Source organism: Podarcis vaucheri, assembly GCF_965113315.1.
Source record: "Podarcis vaucheri genome assembly, chromosome: 3".
NCBI lineage: Eukaryota > Metazoa > Chordata > Lepidosauria > Squamata > Lacertidae > Podarcis > Podarcis vaucheri.
The window spans coordinates 28,148,917-28,165,405 of NC_138761.1; the positions used below are offsets into that span (position 1 = coordinate 28,148,917).

General features: G+C 45.2%; 1 protein-coding gene and 1 long non-coding RNA gene across 4 annotated transcripts in view; both read left to right on the plus strand.

Annotated features, from left to right (window-relative positions):
• The window catches only part of LOC309529784, a 760,251-nt gene that overhangs the window by 390,649 nt on the left and 353,113 nt on the right, over positions 1–16,489 (plus strand). The gene's annotated exons all lie outside the window — the stretch shown is intronic.
• PROX1 (prospero homeobox 1) overlaps positions 15,811–16,489 on the plus strand; it is a 76,853-nt gene continuing 76,174 nt past the window's right edge. Inside the window, exon 1 of one of the 2 annotated variants that reach the window (XM_082217507.1) lies at positions 15,811–16,259. The gene's annotated coding sequence lies outside the window, so the exon portion shown is untranslated. The remainder of the gene's footprint in view (positions 16,260–16,489) is intronic. The other variant, XM_082217508.1, reaches the window with a different exon arrangement.

Here is a 16,489-nt window from a genome sequence, read left to right on the forward strand (position 1 = left end):
AAGCGGTACCTATTTATCTACTTGCACTTCATGCTTTCAAACTGCTAGGTTGGCAGGAGCAGGAATTGCGCAAGGGCAGCTCACCCCGTCACGGGGATTCGATCCCGTCACAGGGATCAGCCAACCTTCTGGTCGGCAAGTCCTAGGCTCTGTGGTTTAACCCACAGCACCACCCGCGTCCCTGTTGAACTTTTATAAGAGTGTTTTAACTATATGGTGTGGACTTGACCCATGTTTCCAAAGCTGGTGTTTGCCTGCTGGTTCTTTCCAAATACATTTCCGTTCTCCTCACCATGCTGATGTGTGTGACCTCCTCCACCGTCCACCTCAGTTCTCACTGCCACCCAACACCCAGTGAGGCAAGAAAGGAATCCGAGAAGCACTGTCAACTCTTCGTGCAATATGTGGAAGGACGTACATTTCACGTCCCACCAAAGGGACGCAGCATCCAGCTTCGCTTAATGAATGAGCGAGGTGCCCTTGAAGGTTGCATGTGCCCAACTGAAAGGTCAAGGGACATCTTCAAAACAAAATATTGATTAAAGCAAGTTAAATGTTTTGACTCGAAGGAGACACGAAGGATTAAAAGGAGAAGGAGAAGCCCGAAATGAAGCTGCCCAGATAAGAAAGGGACAGGAAAGGGGGGAGGAATCCACCCACAGACACAAAGGAAATGGTAGAAAACATATCTGAATCAGCTAGTCATCTACTAACAAGCTGTAAAGATTTCCAATGACAAGTTGTCACATTAGTTTAGTGAAACTGAAGCAACACTTATCCCTTTTCCTGTGCTTAATCTCTCCCTGCGGTCCACAGAAACATGCTACTGCGTTTAATAGGATTAGGAGAGTTCACTTTCCCTTCTCCTGAGCTCTTGCCTCTCTTCAACCGCCTCCCCTCCTGCTTTCCATTGGTAATTGTATTTTCACCAGAGCAAGAGTCTTGAATTAAACTGCCTCCTGATAAGCCCCTCCTCTAATTAATCTGTTTCAAGATGCATGCATCCACCTGTAAATTTCTGGGAGGGGAACAATAAAAAAACCAGATATTTATTTGTAAAAAAATAAATCCACAACTTTGGGAGCACAGGAGTTTTACAATCAAGACTAGGTTACATGAAAAGTCACCTGCCCCTGTAGAGATCTGGTAGATCATACAGCAAAATTTCACTCAAGACCCTACAGAATTTCACAGGGTGGTAACCTGAAAATTGAGATTTTCTGCCATTGCCCAAACACAGTGGAATGTATTTCCCCCTGCCATACATAAAGCATCATCTATCATTTGCTTTAGATGTCCTGTGAATATATTGTGGTTGTTTTGTTTTTCTCACCCATGAGATTGAACCTGGCTATTTCTCAATTCCTGTTTTTACCTGTTCCTGTTTTTACCTGGGTTTTCTTTTAAATAATTCTGTTTTACTATTTTTATTACAGTTTTACTGTGTTTACATTATTTTTGTTTTTGTTTTTTTTAATGATATTTATTAAAGTTTCAAAAAAGATTACAAAAAGAAAAAGAAAGAAAAAGAAAAAAGAAAATACAAAATACAGAAAAGTAAAAACAGTTAAAAACAAATCAATCGACTGGTTTCTCTTCAGATCGTATATACTTTGGCTTCTCTTCAGATCGTATAAATCTTTCGCCTTTTACATTATTTTTGTATACTCACTTAGGGATGTGTGTGTGTGTCAAGAAATGCTTTTAAATAAATAAAGATCTATCCACATGTATTTTTTCAACATTAAGGCTGATGATTTGTGCTTGATTCATCATTTGCCTTTTAACTAAATTAAGTACAGTCGTATCTCATGTTACGTTTGCTTCAGGTTGAACGTTTTCAGGTTGCGTCCTGCGTCGGCCCGGAAGTACCGGAAAGGGTTACTTCCGGGTTTTGCCACTTGTGCATGCGCAGATGTGCAAAATGACATCACGCGCATGCGCAGAAGCAGCAAATCGCAACCCGTGCATGCGCAGGCGCAGGTTGCGTTTTGCTCATGTTGCGAATGGGGCTCCGGAACGGATCCCGTTCACAACCAGAGGTACCACTGTAGTCTGTTAAATTTTAACCAACGGCACATGACCAGGAAAACATGTCATTTGCGTAAAGTAGTGTATCATGGCTGGGGCTGAAGGGAGTGGTAGTCCAAAATGTCCAGAATGTGCCAGGTGGCAAAGGTTAGCTTATTGCAACATGTGAACCCATGATCTCATAGCTAACTCCTAGGTGCCACTCCATAACTGCTTGGACCCATGTGTATGGATTACTCATGGCTTGCATTCACACACACAGCTCAACCCAGCATTGTTGATCATCAGCCACTCAAGAAATCTGGGGAATGGTGGCGATACCAAACTTAACTGTGTGATCTGAGGCTGTAGGTTATCTTCCTTTGTAGGTGGCGAGCTTTCATGGGACTACTGAATCCATCCTTTGTGTCCACCTCATGGCAGCCCAACCTTATCTTGCCCAGGGCAACCCAAAGCGACTTACAACCAACAAACCAATGAAATAATAATTGCCAGATAGATACATTAAAACCAAGAGGGAAGAAAAATACATTAAAGGCATCCCACCTACTTCTAAAAGACCACAAATAATTAAAGGCCAAAGGCCTAGTTAAAGAAGAAAGTTTTCACCTAAAGACATTTACTGAAGGCGCCAAGCGAGCCTCCCTGAGGAGAACATTCATAAGGGTGCCATATTTCAAAAAGTAAAAACCAGAACACCCAAAAAGTTGTTTTTTTTCTAGAAAACCGCTGAAATTATTGAGCTGGTTGAGCAGTCCCAGAAAAGACCCGTTCTCGTGTCGCAGCCTCCAGGCTTCTCACAGAAAAGATTATGACCACAGGGTCCAAGTCAGTTCATACAGGGAATTGGCAGTCCTGGAGGTATCGCAGTCCTGAGCCATTTAAGGCTTTATAGGTTAAAACCAGCACTTTGAATTAGGGCACAGAAACTAATTGGCAGCCAGTGCGGTGGGACCAAGCTGGGTGTTATATGCTCAAACCGGTGTCTATTGCCATCACAGAAGAAGACAGCCATTTTGCAACCACATTGCCTCTCGCTCCCTTTTGCCTGTTTCCCCTCTCTTTCCCTCCAATGAGAAACAAGGCCAGATGCAGGATAGCATTCAATTCAAGAGGCCTCCTTTCTAAGTGGCAGGCAGGCTTCCATTATACCTCACCGGTTGTGGCGTTTGCCCTCCTAGGTGTGTGACATCATACTGGGTTCATAAGGAAAGGGTTAATTAATTGTAAAATGACTAACCAATGGGAACCCAAGGGGAGGAGTTAGAGTTAGAGGGGTTGAGAAGTTAGTCTGGAGTTAGAGAAGAAACGGAGAGTGAGAGAATCTGTTAAGATGAGTCAGTCAAACAGTTGAGATAATCAGTCAGAAGGTATTAGGAAGGTATAGGCCGGTAAAGACACTAAAGTTAAGAAAATTGCAATAATATTATCTGAGAAACCATAAACTTGTTAATGCTTATAAAATAAACTTGTTTATTTGGTTCAATTTTAATAACAGTCTGGACTCAGTGTGTACCTGAGAGTAACGGGTTGGTGGCAGCGGGGAAGCGACCACAGTGGTGGCACAGGGATCAATAGACCGTCAAACATCCGGGGACCCTGTGTGATCGCCACACCTCTGTGATGGCCCTGTCCAGGCCACCTCTTCTGTGCTCAGACATTGCAGTGGTGGTGATGGTGGGGCATTGCTGCAGAGAGGTCGCTCCCAGTCCATTGCAAAAGCACGGCAATTTGAAAGCTTCTCCAGAGTGTCCTTGAAAGGCTGGGCGGCTGAGCAGGGGTAGCAGCCACACAAGGAAGGAATTCAAGTGTCTCTCAGCTGCTCAAGCTTCCACGTACACTTCGGCACCCTCATACCTCAGCCCCTGTTAGCACTCCAAGCAATAAGAGGAGACAAAACATGTCATCTCTATGCAGTCTGAGTAGGTGTTTTGAGACGAAACTTCTCTTTGGCTCCCTGGCTGCAGTTGTCCTTTTGCGTTGCAGCGGTCTGTTTTCCAAGGATCCAACCCCCAAGGGCAAGGCTGGGTGATTCTGTCAATTTTGCTTTTCTTTCAGTTTCTCATTTCCCCAATGTTAAATTCAGTTCCCCACATTAGTTTGAGGGGTAGGGGTGGGGAATTCAGATCCCCGTGAAAATTCATCAGTGCTTTAGCACAAATTTCTCATACACATTTTGGTAATAATAATAAATAATAATAATAATAATACCACCGCCTATCTGGCTGGGTTTCCCCAGCTACTCTGGGCGGCTTCCAACAAAATATTAAAATACAATAATTCATCAAATATTAAAAGCTTCCCTAAACATGCAAAATTGCATGGTATGCAATTTTCTCCGATATAATCCATTTCTGCATGCTCTTTTCATGAACATATGTGTTTATATGCACATTTTACCCAACTGTATGTATTTCTGTACACATGACTTGGCTGGAGAACTGACTTGCAGAATTCATTTCAAAGGGCAGCTGTGTTTCCGTTTGCACGGTGTTTCATAATGTGCGAATTAGGTCAGTTCGCCTTTAAATGCGAACTGGATCAAATTTCTCCCCCATACCTTCGGCAGGGAAGCATTTATGTTAATGGTAATGAATAACATATACCTGAGCAACATAATTATTCATTAGACTGTTATGATATACCATTTCCCACCTGTTTTAACACAGGCTTCAGGGGACAATGAATCTGGAATAAGCTTATGTTCCTGTCTATTTGCAGAAATAGGCCTCTCATACTTAAAACAAACAAAAAAATAAAGTGTCCTGGATTTTGCTTCAGGATACTTACATACAGGATGGTGAACCCTCAGTTCAGAGAGGCCTGATCCAGTTCCCCCTAAGCATTTTTTTCTGCACCCCTCCCCATGAGTCAACCAATTTTGGTAGCAATGACAAAAATTAATATAACATTACATATACACATAGTACTGTGTTGAGTAGAGCAATCCACTTGCATCTTGGTCAGTAGATTGCTCATTTGATGAGCGGAGAGGGTGTGATAACCCTCTCCTCTGTTGATCTGCATAGATCAGCTGAGAAGGGGGCGGCTCTCTGCCTGGGGGTGGGCCTGCCTTTGCATATGTGTTTGTGTGCACATATGTGTTTGTGCACACATGCATGCATGAGTATCTGCAAAATGAGGCCTGCTTCATAAACCACCATAGGCTAAAAGAGTGACAGTCCAGAAAGTTGGAGTCAGTTGAGTGACACCATATTGTCCTGCAGTGACCGTGCAGTGTGGCACTTTCCGGATATACTGGTGCCTGTGTTTACTTCTGATTCAGCCTGTGAAGTCAAGAAACTGGACAGATTTGAGCCGTAACATCAAATCACAGCTTCAAATCCATCATCCTATGAAGACAATTGATTGCCATAAAAACCAAAGAGGTCCAAAGAGGAAAAGAGGTGGGGAGGTTAACATTTTTCCTTTGGTCTGTTTTTGCAATCTAAATTGGCTCTGACCCACCCACAAGTGGTGTTGTTAGTTAGTTAGTTAGTTAGTTAGTTAGTTAGTTAGTTAGTTAGTTGGTTGTTGTATTAAATTTATATAGCCATTTGATTTCTCACAAAATGATTGGGTTGAATAAAACCTGCACATTTTGTCTCCTAACTTTTCCTCCTATGAAGGATAAGGGAATGGGGGAAGAACTTGATTTAGTCAACTTTGCCTGTCGTTGTTGGGCTGTTCTTTTCTCCAGCTCCACCTAGTGGTGGCCTCCCAGTCTTCTTCCCTACCAGTTACAACACATGCTAAGAAGTACCGCCCGGTGGGTTTCAGGTTATGAGGTCACACGGGGTTCCATTTTATCTCCCATGCTTTTCAAACATCTTCATGAAACTGCTGAGTGAGATTATTCAGAGGCTTGGGGTGAGTTGCCATTAGTACACTGATGATGCCAAGTTCTCAATTTCCTCAGATTCGAGTCTGAAAGAGGAAGTTCTGATGAGTAATGGACTGTATAAAGGCCAATAACCTGAAGCTCAGTTCAGAAAAGGTGGTGGTTCTGGGTGCCCAAGCAGGAAATATTAAATATATAATAATTAATATTTTTATTTCTGGTGTATTTTATTAATTTTATATGTAAGCAGCCCCAAGAGTTTTAGCTGAAGGGTGGCAAACATTTTTTTCCTAAATAAGTAATAGAAAGTGAAAGGTGCTTCATTGTAATGAGAGACAGGAACTGCTTAACTGTGTATGTGTGTGTGTTTAATTTAGAAGATCTAAAGTCTTAGTACTATGTTGGTTCCCCCAGAACTTTGGAAAATTTACTAAGAATTTGATTATTTATTCTATGGAACTCGAGAGAGTTATGCTAAAGCCCCTCAAATGACTTACCCTCAAGTAATTTTATTGAAGTTACTGATACTACTCTAGAAGAAATAAATATGACACTTGCAGGCTGAACCCATTCTGGATGACACTCTAAACAAACTTACCTTGTTTAAACCTTTACTTTCAAAATGGTTGGAAACCAACAGTGCCTTCAGGACTCGAAAACCTTGCCCAGGTATCCTAGCATGCTGCTCAGTAGTTGCCCGTTGCACAAAGTTATTTTAAATCATTTATTCAATGAGCTGGCAGCTTGCCATTCCTAAACAGCATCTTTCTGTACCATGTGAAACCCAATTGGCAGGGAAATTTAGTGTGTGGCGGACAACTGCGTACGTACTGTACCTGCTGCAATTCTTTTCAAGAAGTAATGTGGGATTCAATACAGCACAACCTTGCTTTAAATACTTTATTTTATTTAGAAGGCAATCTCTCAACTGAATTATGGCTAGCTTGGGGAAAGCCTAGGCAGATAGACAGACTTTCAGACCGTTGCTAGTTTGGGGTGGACTTCAATAGATAAAGGTAAAGGGACCCCTGACAGTTAAGTCCATTCACGAACAACTCTGAGGTTGCAGCACTCATCTCGCTTTACAAGCCAAGGGAGCCGGCGTTTGTACACTTCCGCAGACAGTTTTTCTGGGTCATGTGGCAAGCATGACTAAGCCAGAGTAGCATACGGAAATGCCATTTACCTTCCTGCCTGAGTGGTACCTATTTATCTACTTGCACTGTGTGCTTTCGAACTGCTGGAAGGGAGCAGCTGGGACCAAACAATGGGAGCTCACCCCGTTGTGGGGCCTCAAACCGCTGACCTTCCAATCGGCAAGTGCAAGTGGCAGTGGTTTTAAACCACAGCACCACCCACGTCCCATAACATACCTGCAATTTCAGATTGTTCAGTTGAAGTTTATTTGGCACTCTTGCACAACAATCCCATCCCTAAAATCAGACTTTTTCAGTAAGAACTGTAACAGGGAAATGCACTGTAAAGTGTAAGTTAACAATTGCTTGATAACAACGTTGTATAACCTCACCTGAAACAAGTCTGAATGAATACTCAGTAAAAAGCTGGCATCGTCTAACCTCCCCACAAACTTTGTGCAGAGAAATCAATATCTGGAAATGACAATAGAGAGATAGAGAGACAGAGTCCACCAGACCCAAGTTTAAATCTGTTGTAAAGAGGCATTTCAATAATGGCTTCTGGGAAAGAACATCTGCTACCACAGAATATTCAGCAATACCATATTTGCCTCTTTCTAACATGATGAAGAGAACAGAACACTTGGCCAAATGATGCACAACAGAGTGCCAGTCAATACCCGTAACCATTGCATTTCTCCGGAGAATCTACCTTTCTATGAATGACAGCCTTCAGATTGTGTTGTGCTGCCTTGCTACAGCAGACAAAGCAGATCCCCTCCGAATCTATTAGGAAATCAGGTCTCTCCTCCACCCTCAGAAAAATCAGGGTCAACGGGTGGAGGGAGAGAGAAGTGTGTGGGATTAAATCCGACCGAGAAGCTGAGTCCTGCTACTTATGTTATTAATATGGCACAAATCACACTAGAAATATCTCCACAGAGAGCGTTTTTAAGGCAGGGAGCAGGTATACCAGTAAAAGATGTTTGGGTCACAAGTCAATTGCACCCCATATTTAAGTTCCTTGGGCTCATATTGAGGATCACAGTAAAGGTATATTTGTGAAATCTTAGATTTGCTTCCTGGAGGCACCAGCTATACAATTTCTTCTTCCTTCCTCTCCTCCTCTTCTTTGACATAGTTCACACTTTGATACACGAGATAATCAGCAAGTAGAATCAAGAAAGTAGAATCAAGTAGATCAAGAAGTCTCTTGAGGGAAGATTGACATTATTTTCAAATGTGGGGGAAGGGGACAGGCGTAGGGTAGCCACCAGCACATTGTCGCCGCCGCCACCCAGGAAATAAATAGGCAAAAGAGAGAGCAGAAGAGGGTGCCAATTTATATTCCATTTGCATATGCGAATCTATATGCAGAGGTGCACATTTGGAAATAACTTATCATTTCAGTACAAATTCAGTGCAGTTCACCATAATGGGAAGAGTGTGTCCAGGTGACTTGTGCGTCTTTTCAGTCTGCTGTCCAGTGCTATCTGCAGATGGGCAATTAATTTCAAGTCATATTTGAGAAGCCAACTTATAAGGGTTATTGTTCTGGGTTTTCTTGTTTGTAACTGGTTTTTATTGCTTTACTGGTGTTTTGGCCATTTTGACCAGCATGTGTTCTGAGCTGAAGGTCCTAAAGAGTAGTATACAAGCTTTTAAAATAATAATAAAAGAATAAGAATCTCAAGACCCCTGCTCTTACTTCTTGGGGTTCGTTGACTTTAGACTTGATCCAGACTGACCATCGGTGGTAGACGGGAACCCCTCTTCAGTCAAGCAAAGCTAAAACGTTGCAGTCCTCCCTATTTCAAAGTTTTTTTCTGTTTCAGACTTGCTAGTTCATAGAATCATAGAATTGTGGAGTTGGAAGGGACCCCAAGGATCATCTAGTCCAGCCCCCTGAAATGCAGGAATATGCAGTTGCCCCATATGGGGATCGAACCTGCAACCTTGGCATTACCAGCCCTATGCTCCAACCAACTGAGCTATCCAGTCATTCCACTTTTGGTTCAATTCCCAGATGGGCCCATTCTCCTATAGCAGCGGTTCTCAACCTGTGGGTCCCCAGATGTTGTTGGACTACAACTCCTATCATCCCTGAGCTCTGGCCTCGCTAGCTAGGGGTGATGGGAGTTGTAGTTCAACAACATCTGGGGACCCACAGGTTGAGAAAGGCTGTCCTATAGGGACCATACACAGGAACACAAGACAAGCTGTGCTGGGTTAGGCCAATGGCCCATCTACTCCAGCCTTCTGTTCTCACAGTGGCCAGTGCAACAGCACTCAGCCTACATGATTTCCAGCAATGGGTATTCATTCAGAGGCATAGGGTCTCTGACAGTGGAGGTAGGACATAGTCATCATGTCTAGTAGCTTTTAGGGAAACTCAGTGCTAGAGCACATCCCCCCCCCCACTACAGAATGTAGGCTCAGTCTTTAGCATCTCCAGTTAAAAGGATCAGGGTACCAGAGGATGTGAAAGACCTCTGCCTGAGACCCTGGATAGCTGTCTCCAGGTATTTACTAGATGGGCAGTCTGACTTGACATGTGGAAGCTTCCTATGTTCCTTATAATTGTCATAGAGAAGCCAAAGAGCCAAAGGGCCAAAGATTACCCCCCATACTTCTCTATCAGAACTCTCCTCAACCTGCACTGCCTCCCCAACCACACCTGCTCTCCCCAGACCACATCTTTCTCTCTTTCTCTCACCAACCCCTCTTTGAGAGTGCAAATGGTGTGTGACCACCCCCATGCCACACATGTCCGCGTGGGACTCTTCACTAGGCAGAAAAGAAAACTGAAGTAATTCATTCACAGAACATTAGAAAGCGAAAGCTGGTCTCAGGTACCAACAGAGAGCGAGCTATTTGCAATGTTCTCTCTAAGCTGTATATCCAAAGCAAAGCCTAAAATTAGTGTAATAGTCATTCTTTCTGCACCTACCAAAAGGCTCATGGCAAACCGTAGTTCTGAAAAGGGGTTAGCAGCAATCCCAACGAGAAATTTCTTCGCACCTTTACAAAAATCTAGTTTCTTGGATTCTTTGGGGGAAATCACAACAGCAAAATTGGTTTACAGGTAAAATGCTATTGGTAAAATCTCTACTAGATTATGTGTTAGCCTGCTGGGCAGTACCAATATCTAGTCAGCTTAGTGCCTTTCATATACAGTACAGTAAAATTGTGAACTTTTAACAACTTCCAAGGTAAGCATCATTTAAAGTTCCTCTACAGGTAGTTTTCCTTTTAGGAAGTCTTTTTTTATTCTTCCTTATTCCAGGTGATAATGAAACATGAGAAATAATTTCAATAGAGAAATCAAGTTCAGCTTTATTATTCCAATTCCAAAAGCTTTTCCAGATATGCACTCTGAGGTTCACAATCAGATGGAATAATGAACTAGATGCAGATCAGGTTCAAGCGTTTTTTAACAAATGACATTGAATGCAAAAGTTTGCAAATCATAGATTTGAGGGGTGGTTTTTTTTAAAAAAAAAATCCTTAGGATGCAGCACTTCTGTCCCAGTTCCCAGGCAATATTACCATATTAGAAATAGTATCTATTCATTTCCTGGCCTTTTCCACAGAAGATCCATTTTTTTCTTTTTTAAAAAGGCATTGCTTTTTCTGTATGTAGATAGACCTTTTCTTTTGGTAAAATAAACCGAGATCATTGAGTGTCCTTAATGCCACACAAACACTTGGCGGGCCATCATCCCTCTCAGGAAGCTTCTCCCCCCCCCCCAAAAAAAAAATTGAATTTCTCCAAAAAGAAAAAGATCACGAAGCTGATGAAACAGGAGCAGAAGGGAGATGGATAAAGATGGGCCAAGTGCAGAACTCTTCAGAATACACGGTGTCCTTCTGGGATTCACTCTTTATCGGCTTGAGTGAAATGACTAGATTCTTTCTCAGCAACATCATCTCTCCATGTGGTTGCCACCATCTGTTAATGTCTTGATTTTTGGAAAGTTTGGTTGCCTGAGGCGAAGCCAGTACTGGCGATATCTCGGGTACCAGTCAATTGTGAATTGCTGTTGCATTGTCATGCTCATAAATATTTTTCTCCTTCCACATACACGACCCCACCCAAAGGGCAATGTGTGGCAGGGGGACAAGACCTAGGTTCAAACTGCACTTCAACCAAGGATGTTCTTTGCCATTCATCCCTTAACCAGCCCTCCTTCCTCTCCCCACCCAGCACAGCTCCTGCACCTTTAAAAACTACACAGCAGGCAGAAATCCAACAAATCCAGCCCAAAGTAAAGAATTTCCTAGCAAAGATAGAAAAAAGCCGCACCTGTTGAATGTCAATCAATCATCCCCTGCCATGGGACTGAGTGGGAGAGGTGGTCACTCCAGCATGACCTTGGACAACTCATTCTTTCTCAGTTTTCCCCATCTGTAAAATGGGCAGTACTAATAAACTTAAGTTTGTTGAAGGATCATGGGATAATTATTACTGGGGACCAGATAATGCCCAGAACGATGACTGTGGGGTGGGGGGATATCTTTTCCCCTGTTGTTTAAAAAGGAACAATTGCTACAGAAGTAGAAATGTTGCAATTTTGTCCCATAGGAATGAGAAGTGGGCAACTGCGTCCGGAAGACAAGTGGAGAATTTGCACGGATTTATGTTGCTGTTTTTTAAGTGCGCGCGCGTGGGTATCTTATTTACCGGCTATTGTAAGTTATTGTGGTTTTATTCGGTGGGGAAACGACAGGAGTTTGGGGGTGGGGAGGGGAGGGGGGGTCCGAGGAGAAGCAGGGCAAACTTTTGGTGCGCGGCGCGCAGCGCGGAGGAGCCGAACTTGGCTCGGGAGAAGCGCTCGTTTTATTTCTGTTTAGACTGGAGCCGTCGGTTAAACAAACAGCGCACTTCAGAGGGGTCACAGCAAAGCAGCCGGGTTCCCGTCAGGGAATTCCTCCTCGCAGCTGCCGCTTTTGCATCGCTTCGCCGCGTGGTCTCCATAATTCCGCCGAGGGGGCGAGGGATGCCCCGAGCCGGTCCTCGGTGGGGCAACCGTCGAGTTTGAGGCGGGGGTGGAGGGAGAGAAAAAGAGGGGGAAAGGAAAATAAACTCTGACAGGCTGCGCGTTAAAGCAGGACTGATCGCTTCTCAGTTTGACACAAAGGCCATCAAGCAGCCGCGGGAGTTGGCGCTGACTTTTATGTTGTTTTACAAATAGGATATCTTAAAAAAAAAAATAAACCATCGGGGGTGGGGGTGGCGAGGGGAGACAAAGGGAGCACCTCGAAGCCGTCGCAAGTTATAAAACCGGCGAGGCGCTCATGGGGTCTCCATTACCTGGAGCCACAAGTCCAGGAAGAACTCGAGAGCCGAAGGTAAGGGAATTTCATTTCATTTATTTATTTATTTTAAAGCGGAGAAGCAGAAGTTGCCCTGAGAAGAACTGGCTGCTCGGAGTTCAAGGACTCGGGCCTGTTTTTCCCACCGCAGTTTTATGGTTATGACAGGCTCTCCAAGAGGCACTAAAAACGGTAGTTTCCTCTTTTCTGCAGAAGATAAGGAGACGGGAGGGGCGCGCGGGAGACGCCTCGATGGAAAGAAAAAAAGGGCGCCTTTGCTTCTCCTTCCGCAACCGAGAGGGTTTTCTCCCCCTCGCCTCCTGACTCTTCTGCCTCACCTAACAGATTAGGAAACAGATGGGAGAGTCGCATCAGATATTCAGGAGTTTTTCTCCAGGGAGAAGGGGAGAGAGAGAGAGAGAGAGAGAGAGAGAGAGAGAGAGAGAGAGAGAGAGAGAGATTTGAACAAGTAGATGCAAAGGGCTTTGGGGGGGGGAGGTGGGGAGGAGGACACTTTCCGGGTTTCACTCCAGCTGCAACCCCTGCGTCCCAGATCGAGGTTGTTGTGTGAAATCTTGGGGAAAGAGGGGGGTTAGCCCCCTGGATGAAGGGCCGCGAAATGATAGCCCCCCCGCCCCAGTGGACTACAGCCCAGAAGTCCGCAGTAGGAAGGAAGGAAGGGGGCGTGGACCGTTTCTAAGGGAGAGTTTTTCTTTCTCGCTCACCCCCGCCTCCAAATTTCGCTTCCCTCCCGAATTAAGTGCAGGGGACCCCGGGCGATGGGGCCACGACCCAGCCAGTCCTCCTCCCCGAGAGGGTTGCCTTCAAGAACGACTATTGCACCCCCCCCCCCAAACCCGGCTCTACAGTTTTCTCAAGCGAGAGATGTAGAACAACACAATCTCTCCCTTCTTTCCCCGTCACGCAGTTGCTCTCTGTCCTTTTTCCTTCGCTCGTGTTCTCTCCTTGTTTATTTCTTTTTTTAAAAAAATGTGTTCTCAGATTCGAGTTTCTAATAAGTTTTGGGGGTGTTGCTGCTGTTTTGAATTGTTCCCCCGCTGTTTTCTTTGGGAACCCGTCTCTTATCCACAGCAGTTTTCCAGTTTTTCTGGAGTTGGAATGAGAGAGAGGAAGGGATGGAGAAGGGAATGTTGCACGTGCACGAGAGAGCATATATGCAGAATAAACCCCATGCGCCCTAAAGAAATCCCAGAATTAAAAGTTAGAAAGCGACCAGAAAGAGAGCGCCAAAATCCTCGCAGGCTGCGATCCATTCAAGCAGACTCGGATCTGTGGGCGCGCCAGATTCCTGCGTGTTCTCTGTGTGTGTGTTTTAAAAAAAAGATTACCTGTGCATCGGCATGGGGTTTTTTTCCCGGTTGCCGTAACTAATGCAGACAAGATTAGGATTTTAAAATTATGTGTTTAAAATATTTTGCACAGATACCTGTCCGAAAGAAAGGCAGGGGTGGGATTTTATTATTTTCCCGCGTATAAGATAAGCAGCGCGCCGTCTTTTCTCAAAGCGGTTTAACTTGCCTGCTCTGATTTATTTATTTTTTAATATCCCGATAAAGTTAATTTTTTTGCTTTCCTTGTGGTACCAGGAATAGACATACCTTTAGTATTAATGGTAGTAGCAACAACAATAAGGCAACCTTTGGAAGAGGGAGCTGAATGAGTTGAATAAACTATCAAGAAAAGTGTGGTTTGAGTTCGCGGTGGACATACAGATCGTAAATCTGAACTACCGATAGGAGTTTTCAAACAAACTCGGTGATCTGATTGTGTTCCAGAGTTATTGGAAAGAGTTAGTGGTCTCCACCCCACCCCACCTTCCAGTGACTTAAAGCAGGATTTAATTTAAAGCTCTTGAGTTCATGACCTACACATCATGGATACAGTGAGGCTGATCCGAACTTTGGGTGAACGCTTTTTGTTGCGTCTGCACTAAGGAGCCTCTTCACGACCAACAGAAGATTGTATAGCTACAAGACAGGTTAGGAGCAACCGCCAGGTTTACTTCAAGGCTCCAACGCGACTTCCCTTTCCACTTATTTTGTTGTATCACTCCTGGGAGCGGGAGAGAGAGAGAAACATCGATGAACTTCTTTAAATCAGGAGAAAGTGAATTCGTATTGAAGGCTTTGAAGAGGTTTGCAAAAGTGGGAAAAAGGGAGGGTTGTCCAATTGTTTTAAGTTAGTCACTTGCGCCTTCTGAGTTTTTACGCAGTGCATAGGTTGCTGACACTGGTTTTTGTCTAGATCTAAAGGGCTGTGTGTGTGTGTGTGTGTGTGTGTGTGTGTGAGAGAGAGAGAGAGAGAGAGAGTTTATATATACCGTGATTAAAACTGACCTTTTGATGCCCCTACTTCTATAGTTTTAAGAGTCTGTCAAAGACCGAGAACCATTTCCTGGCCATTGACAACCGTGATTGCCTGGAATGGATGGAATGAGGGCACCTTGGCTTCGTTCAGTGCAGCTTATCCAATGCCACCACCCCCTCCCTCTCTCCCCGTGCCTAAGCAATCACACACAGTCCAACCCACCACCAACTAAACCGAAGTACTGGCAGTGGAAGGAAAGCTTTACTTTTAACGATTTCGCCTTAGCTGTTTTTGCATCGGGCTGTCCACCTACCACAGAGTTGCTCAAAAGGCGACGAAAGCCCCACCAACTTGAAATCTTAACGAGGCTGTAAAGTTTCTTGGGGGGGGGGGTGGTATCCTCGCCACACGTTGACATGCCCCCTTTCCGCTACGCGAGCGCGTCTTTACGCGCGCACCTGCTTTCTGTGCGCGGATGGATGGTTTAATTGTAATTAGTCCGCAATCCTGAGCACTCTTACGTGGGAATGCCCTACAACCCTGCGTGGGACTCCGAGGACTAGCGTCGGGTGCGGGGCTACACCGATTGCACTCCCTACACACCCCGGTTATCTCTGACCACCAGCTATAGAAACGCGCGTGGATATTTATTTCCTCCCACCCACCTCTTCCTTTTGAGTCAGGCGCACCTTTCCACGTTCCTCTCTGCAATGTTGTAGCCATACCCCAAACTAAACTGAACAACCAAAGCCAGTTACGTTCAGTAACTGATCTCCGCACCCGGCAAGGCTGAACTCCGCGCCGGGCACAGACGGCTCGTCCCATGCGCCCTCCTCCAAATTTGGGACGAAAGTCTCCTTCCCATCAGCGACGATGGGGGCCAAGGGGTGGAGAAAGGGGACGGCGAGGTGGGGGCAGCAAGTGGGGGAGACCGATCCCATCCTGTTCCTCCTCCTCCTCCTCCTCCTCCCCCCCAGCATCCCCCCCCCCACGTCTCGCTCTCTTTCCTCCCAAGTTCTCCGCTCGCTATCCCCCTTGAATCCGAAGGAGCCTCCCGATTGGGCGCTGGGCCTGGCGCACGTCACTCAAAGCGTGACGTGTAGTCTTCCTGTTTCCTTCAGCTGTGTCTTAAAGTAAATCTTGTTGTGGTGCGGAGCCCTCAGCTGAGCGAGGCTGCTCTGCTGCCTGCAGAAATAAGAGACAATTGCAGGCTGGGAGAGGAGAGCGGCGCAGAAGAGCAGGGTGCTCCTCCTCCCTCCCTCTCTCTCTGTTCTCCCTCTTGCTTTCTCTCTCTCTCTCTTTCTCTCCTGCACCCTCGCTCATTCTCTCGCTCTCTTTCACACACGCACACTCACACGCATCTACATACACCCTGGCACGCTCACTCTCACCCTCCCTGGGCCAATTACAATATTCATCAGCGGCAAGATAGCAAGGCTGTGTATTTGTGCGGAGCGTGTGCGCGTTCCCTTCTTGCTCGCTCACTCGCTCGCTCTCCGTCTCTCTCTCTCTCTTTCTCTCCTTCTATCTAACCGGCAGGGGGAAAAGAGAGAGAGAGAGAGAGAGAGAGGAGGGGGGGGGCTCAGTTTCATCGCCTTTGCAACTGAGTAAGTATCTGTCTCCCTTCACTTCTTTTCTCTCTTTTTAAATTGGGGGGGGGGGTGGCGGGTAAGAGAGATGGTCTTCTTCGACGCTGGCACGGGCTTGCTCCAAATGCTGGATCAAGTTGTTGGGGGCAGGGGGTGGAGTGCGGTTATTTATTTATTTATCCTTAGGGGAACCTCCCCCCAAAAAACCCCCAGTATGAGGTTAATGACGTTAGAGACTAATAAAACCA